Below are 6435 nucleotides of genomic sequence, written 5' to 3'. Positions count from 1 at the left end.
TAAGCTGGAAGTGCAGAGTATTTCTTCTCATAGTCTCTGCTTTAACCCTAACCAGATTTAGTAGTTCAGGTAACTAGACATACATTTATTCATTTCAGTTTCTTTTCATATATTCAGTCTTACAATGCTCTGGGTACATGTACTGGGAAAACATTTACAAGACCTTCCCCTATAAAATCACAAATCCTGAACACCTCTTTACAGAACCAGGCTTATAAAATAAACAGAATTCATCGCCCCTTCGGATCATTATCCCTTTCCATTTTAGCTCTCCATAAAAGCTACCCCGAACAATATCTGCGATATAGATTAGCTCCAATATCAGCATTCAGTGACAAGCTATCGGTCCCCCTACTTTACTCCCCACCCCTATGCAAACTTTTAGAGCAGATAAGGAAAACTGAAATTGGTGTTGGTGAAGTTTATTCCATCTTGAAATGAAAATATTCTGCACAAATTCAGATTATGACTTTGGTTGGCTGCACTAAGGGATATGCAATAGTGTAGCTAGATGGTTTTCCCGACACCAGTTTAGTTATCATTCATAAAAATAAATAATTCACTCAAAAAAATTCCCCCAGCTCTATTCCCGCATGAGATGAACTGGATAAAGACTCCTGATTGTGCCCTCTTCTAATATTCCAGCTAAAGCAGATAAGTCAATGTGATAGAAGAATAGAAAGGTAGTAATGTTACTGGTAGCATCTGCTGTGAGAAGCCAATATACTATTCATTATACCAGGCTTGATGGAAAAGTAAATTATAGTCCTATTATACAGTGGCAACCCTAGCCTGAACAAAGCTTTGGCAAATACAGTGTAGAGTATCCAGAAGCAAAGGTTTATCCTGGGGCCTGGCCTAGATATATTAGGAATTGTTTTCCATCTCCAAATTCTCCTGTTCTACATGCCTACTCTATGCCCCATAACAAATGTAAAGTCTAATGGTAGTTAGAAAAGTAAATGAACATAAACAACACCAGATGTCACTCAGCACATTTATTCTGAAGCTGAACAAAGACTTAGACTCTTATTTACAAATACCAGTCTCTCTAATTTCTCACTAATTGAAATTATTGACCACGTAATTTCCCCAAATTATTCTTAGTCTGTACTTCATTAATGAACAATTCATTGTCAATATTTGCTATTCAGAATTGGAATTGTTTAGTTTGATCTCATTGGTTATGTGCCATGTTTTTGTTTTCCGAATATAGCCTCTAGAAGCAAGATGTCTGCAGTGAACACTCAGGATTGCATATGCAAAAACAATTTGGATTCACTTTAAAAAATCACTCTTTTCATGGATGCCAGTTCCTGCCAGTCAACTCTTTCAACTTGAATATTCACAGAAGTTGGCATTCACACTTGTACAGAGGGCTAGCACAAAGTCTGCACCAAACCTATAGGCCACATCCAGATGAGCAGGGGCATAGGGGTTTGTGGCAGGGCACTGTTTCTGCCTGCCACTTTAAGGGCCTGGAGCTGGCAGCTGCCAGGTGCCTGATGAGGGGAGCCATTTTGAACCTAGGGCTGCCCATATAAATAGGCAAGTTCTGCTACTGGAGGCCAGGAAACAGCATTGCCTGGTTGGAGGGTTACTGGTATCATCTGGAGGTAAGGGAGGAACTGTAGGGGCTGGTAAGGAGGCTCCTGGTGCTGGGCATGACCTAAAACTGCACCCTGCTGAGAAAGAGAGGCCTGGTGGGGCTTCCAGTGGTGTGGGAGACCCCAGGAAATGCCAGGCCAGTTACCACCCTGGTGAAATGCAGGTCAGGGTGCCTTAACCCCTAGCCCCCACAACTAGGTAACTTACCCCTTGTTGGAAGGTCAGAAAGGTGGACCCCATGGAGAAAAAGCGAGGCCATAGACTCACTCCTGTCTGAACTTCCCCTGACTGGTCCATGCTGGGGCCAGGACTGGGAGGGTCAAAGGGCCAGGGGCCCACCATGAGGAATGCTCAAGAGCTGTGCACCTGGGGTTCCAGCTGGCCTGGAGGTGGGCCAGGGTAGTGAGCCAAAGGTCCCAGGGGGGGACCACACCCAAAGGGGAAGCTGCCCGGTATGAAGGGGGTACAGACTGCCTGAGGAGATGAATCCAGGTGGGGTTTGATTAGGAGGATTCTGGCACCCAGTGTGGGGGGCAAGTGATTATACAACATCTGGATGCCATCTGCGAGGCTTGAGCTGCAGTGTAAGGGAGGAATGGAGCCACAGATAGCACCCCCTGGCATTGAGGCAGGAAATGGGCAGCTTCCTGCTTAATTGCATCATTAATTAATTGCCAACAAGGCATGGCAAGTGAGAAGGTGGGCAGTTAGCCCAGAAACAGGTGGGTGCGCCAGTTAAATCAGCCCCAAGAAGACCCCCTGTTACAGGGTTGCATTGGCACAAATAGTAGTGGAACACATTTGTGCAGCTACTTTGTGCCTCAGTGCATGCCCCTGCGTGTACTCTTTTTTGTGGGACAATTTGTCAATAGTTATTGACAAATTGTCCCCCAACTTTGTGGGACACTTTGGGCAAACTGTCCTTGCCCAGCTCCTCCCAGCTCCTGGCATGCTGGAGCAGCTGAGGCACAAATAGAGCAGTAGAGATGCTCTGGCAGGGTTTTTTTTTCCTAACAGTTGTCAGCAGTGCAGAGAAAACAAACCTGGGTTATCTTTTTGTCTCCTGTGTCATGCAGCATCAACAATGATTAGCTGGTTTTTGAATCCCCTCCCATTTTCAGAAGTGTAGGCTCTGAGACAGAATGAGCACAGCTTGCTTCCAGATTTCCAGACACTTGGCTTGGTTATCTTCCGGCAGGTAGAAGAAATTCATTTTGAGTTGCAACCTAATACAATATGAGCAGGAATTCATGGAAAGAGAATAAGTATGGAATACCAAGATGTCATTCTTTATAGCCTTATATTTTCTGGCTATCACTATACTGACAAATTAATAAAGACATTTATTTATTTAGGTAGAAACTTGCAGTGTAAACTTATTAATTAACCATAATGAGAGCACCAGATATCAATGTACTCTCATTTTTCAAAAAGCAGGTACAACACAGCTAGCAGGGATGACACCAATTATTTTGATAACTGTACCATTTCCTATGCCAACTCACACAAAAGCATACTCTTTACTAGGCATGTCTACATGTCTAATTATTTGCAACTAAATTTACTGTGCATTAAGCTAATGTGCAGTAAGCAATTTTTGGTAGACGTCTACACATGCAGAGACTTGGCACTAAATTTAGCTGCTGGCACTTGGTAACCATCTTAGAAACACAGCCCCATCCCCTGATCCCTGGCCAGCCCCTTTCCTGCCCAGGAGTTGTGTGCCCAGCACAGGAGCAGCGCACAGAATTTTCTTCCTTGCCCACCATGCCTCCCCACACCATGGCTACTCCAGCCCCTGCCCCTGCGATGAGTAGCACCTCACTGCTCCAGCCCTGCCCGTGCCAGCACAATCAGCACCCTGTGTTCCTGATGCCCATTGTGCTAGCCCTGCTGGCCCCAGCTGCCACAACTGCCAAGGCCAGGAAGGTGTCCAGAGCCCAGTGGTCAGCATCCTCAGCCTCCACTGCCCGGGCCTGGAAAACCACCTACTGCTGGAGCAGCTCTATGTGCTCCCACTCCATGGCCTCCATCTGGGCCCAGTGCTCATGCTCCACCCGTCCCATGCCTCCTCCCAGGTCATGTCCTCCTTGTGCCACTTCTCCTGGCAGGCCAGGTCCTCCTGCCACCAGGCCTCCACCTGCACCTTCTGCTCCTCTGCCACCCCAACCAAGCATTAGACCAAGTCCTGTCTTGCATGCACCACTGGGTTCCAGCACTGGGTGGCAGCAACCTGGAGCTCACATCCCCACTCAGGCTGGTGGTCTGTCCCCCATGTCCAGATGTTCACCCTGCAGTTAACAGACAGAAACCTTTGTGAGAGTTTGCAACATTTCAGAGATAAGATCCTCTGCACCAAGGGCTGTGCACTACCTGGCCTCAGATCGGGGGGTTGGCCATTCACAGGTGTCCAGGGACCATGGTAAGTCAGCCAGGCATACCTAGGCATAGGCAGCTGCCACCTGAGCTCCCCATCCTCACTTGCTCCCTTGGGGTGCTGGTCAGTTTGGTGCTGACCCCTTCCTGGATGAGACAGATTAGGCTTCTGGCAGCACCTTCTGCTTCCACTTCAGAACCTGCTCCCCCCTTCCTCCTGCAGGGCAATTGCTCTGCTGCACTGCCACCCATCCCACAGTGCCCAGGCTCAGGACATGTAGGGCTCAAGGATAATTGAGGTGAAGGGCTAACCACACCCCTGCCCTACCCACTGGGACCTCTCAAGGGAAGCATCCTGGGGCCTGCTCCCTACTTCAGTGTGCCCCTGCTGCATGTGCCTTGGGTGATCTATGACGAGCTGTTTGTGCAGGCTGAGGGATGCTAGAGTCACTACACCCTGCTGCTGATGATCCTCTTGATGACCCAAGCATACCTGCACACTCCTGGTTCAGAACCCTGAGCTATGATGGTGCAGGGAGGGGGCAAGCCTTGGCTTCCACACAACTTCCACTGCCACCTGGAGGGCTACCTGTAGCAGTTCTACACATCTCTGCCCCCCACTACCAAGGAGGATATTGATGCCTTCTTTGGGGTGTGTGAGGCCCATGGCCACCCAGCTGTGGAGACATAAGCTGCTCAATAAAATTCTGAACTGTGTCATACCTGTGTTCGGGGGGGGGAGGGTTGAACCCAGGGCCAGGGGAATGTAGGCAGGCCAGGAAGGGAGTAGGGATAGGAGCAGGGGCTGGGCCAGAGCCAGGGGCAGGGACTGGGAGGACTCTTCCCCTATTGTGGGACTTACCACATGTCTGGGGCTGGTAAGGCTGGCAGCTTGGTATGGGCCTCCCTGTCAGCGATGGGGTCCAGCTGCACCCGATGTCCTCATCCTGCAGTGTGCAGCAGCTTAGTTCCTGGCCAGCTCTCCCTCCCTGCTCACCCGGGAGAGACTGGTTCTGCTGGCAGTGTCATGGCTGGCTGCTCCTAATGGCAGGATCTGGGGAGTGTGGACCTGGCAAGGTAACCACTGGACAGGGCTCCCCAAGCTGCTAGTGGGTGCAGCAGCTGGGATTGTGAGAGGGGCAGTGCACTGAACACCAAAGGGCCCCTCCTCCAGGGACATGTCATCACCAGAGGGATCAGTGTGGAGCAGGGGCTCAGGCAGGCTGCCCCTCCTGGTGAACACTGTGGGGTTGCAGCCTGGATCTTCAGGTGCCAAAATATTGGTCAGAGGCTGCATAAAGGGCATGGTCTTGCAGGCATGGTCTTGCAGACAGACATTTGTGGTCGGTCACAGCCACCCATTGTGCCACAAGGCTTTGATCTTTATGTAGCATGGCTGCACCATCCTGGAGTGCCCACACTCCTACCTGACAGGCTCTCATAAATATGGGTGATAGAGCACCCGCCATGTGTGAACTGCGTCTGGACTTCTGCATCCTCTCAGGGGCCCACAAGGTCACCAACCTTCTCCTGGTTCCAGTTGGAGCCCCAGGTGGAAGGCTCAGGTGTGGAGACATGGGTGGGGCCAGGACTTGACAAGGAGGACAGGGAGGCCATGCTCGTGTCACATCCCATACTGGCTCTCTGTCCCTGTGTGGCCAACCCTGGGCAGTGGCCAGTAGTGCTCAACAGAGGGGCATAACCAGGGCCTAGTTGCTGTGCAACAGAGGCAAATTTGCTGCAGTGCCAGCAAAGACAAGAAACACTGTTGGAGGTGATCAGCAACAGGGAGCAGGTGCTGCAGGTGCTGGCCCTGCTGCCAGAGGTAGCTAGGCAGCAGCCCTGGGGGATCTCAGGGCTAGACAGGGGGAGCAGCAGGCTGCAGCCCTTCAAAACACGCACCTCTGTCCAAGCAGCAGCTCTGACTAGGGGACTGGGTCAACCTGGGTCCTGTCCTGGGGCCACACAGAGCCTGCAGTGCTCCAAGATCTTGGTGAGTGTGCCCCAGGACACAAAATGGCCACAGGCTTTTATAGCTTACAGCCGGGGTGGCCACAGAGCAGCCCAGCCCTGCAGTAGGAAAGGCACCCAGCCAGAAGCCCTGAGGCTGGGCTCAGGTTGGCCCCCTGGTGGCAGGGCAGACCCGGCATTAAAGTTAGTGCCAGGTCGCATCTACACAAGCATTACTGTGCTTTAAGTAATCATGCCTAAATTTGATATCTGCATTTGCAGGTATCAAATTTAGGTGTGATTAGCCATTTTTACTGGTGGAAAGGGTGCCTTTCTCTGGTCTTTCTTGCCTCCCCACCATCCCCCAATTTTGACAGCACCTATTTTAAAGCCCCAAAATGGGGTTCTATTCAAGCTAAGCACTCTTGTCTTTAGGAATTTGCCTAGGCACTCACAGACTTTGAGGATTAATGGATTCACCAACATTGCTAAGTGACAGGG

General features: G+C 50.5%; 1 long non-coding RNA gene across 2 annotated transcripts in view; it reads right to left on the bottom strand.

Annotated features, from left to right (window-relative positions):
- The window catches only part of LOC109319243, a 14440-nt gene extending 10852 nt beyond the window's left edge, over positions 1 to 3588 (bottom strand). Inside the window, exons 1-2 of one of the 2 annotated variants that reach the window (XR_002103431.1) lie at positions 3576 to 3588; positions 3434 to 3435 (exon numbers count right to left, since the gene is read on the bottom strand). This is a non-coding gene — a long non-coding RNA (uncharacterized LOC109319243). The remainder of the gene's footprint in view (positions 1 to 3433; positions 3436 to 3575) is intronic. The other variant, XR_002103432.1, reaches the window with a different exon arrangement.
- Positions 3589 to 6435: the final 2847 nt, after the last annotated feature.

Source organism: Crocodylus porosus, unplaced genomic scaffold, assembly GCF_001723895.1.
Source record: "Crocodylus porosus isolate Cpor-Errol unplaced genomic scaffold, CroPor_comp1, whole genome shotgun sequence".
In the NCBI taxonomy this organism is placed as follows: Eukaryota; Metazoa; Chordata; order Crocodylia; family Crocodylidae; genus Crocodylus; species Crocodylus porosus.
Note: the sequence above shows the minus strand (reverse complement) of the source record. Positions and strands in the feature narration are given on the sequence as shown.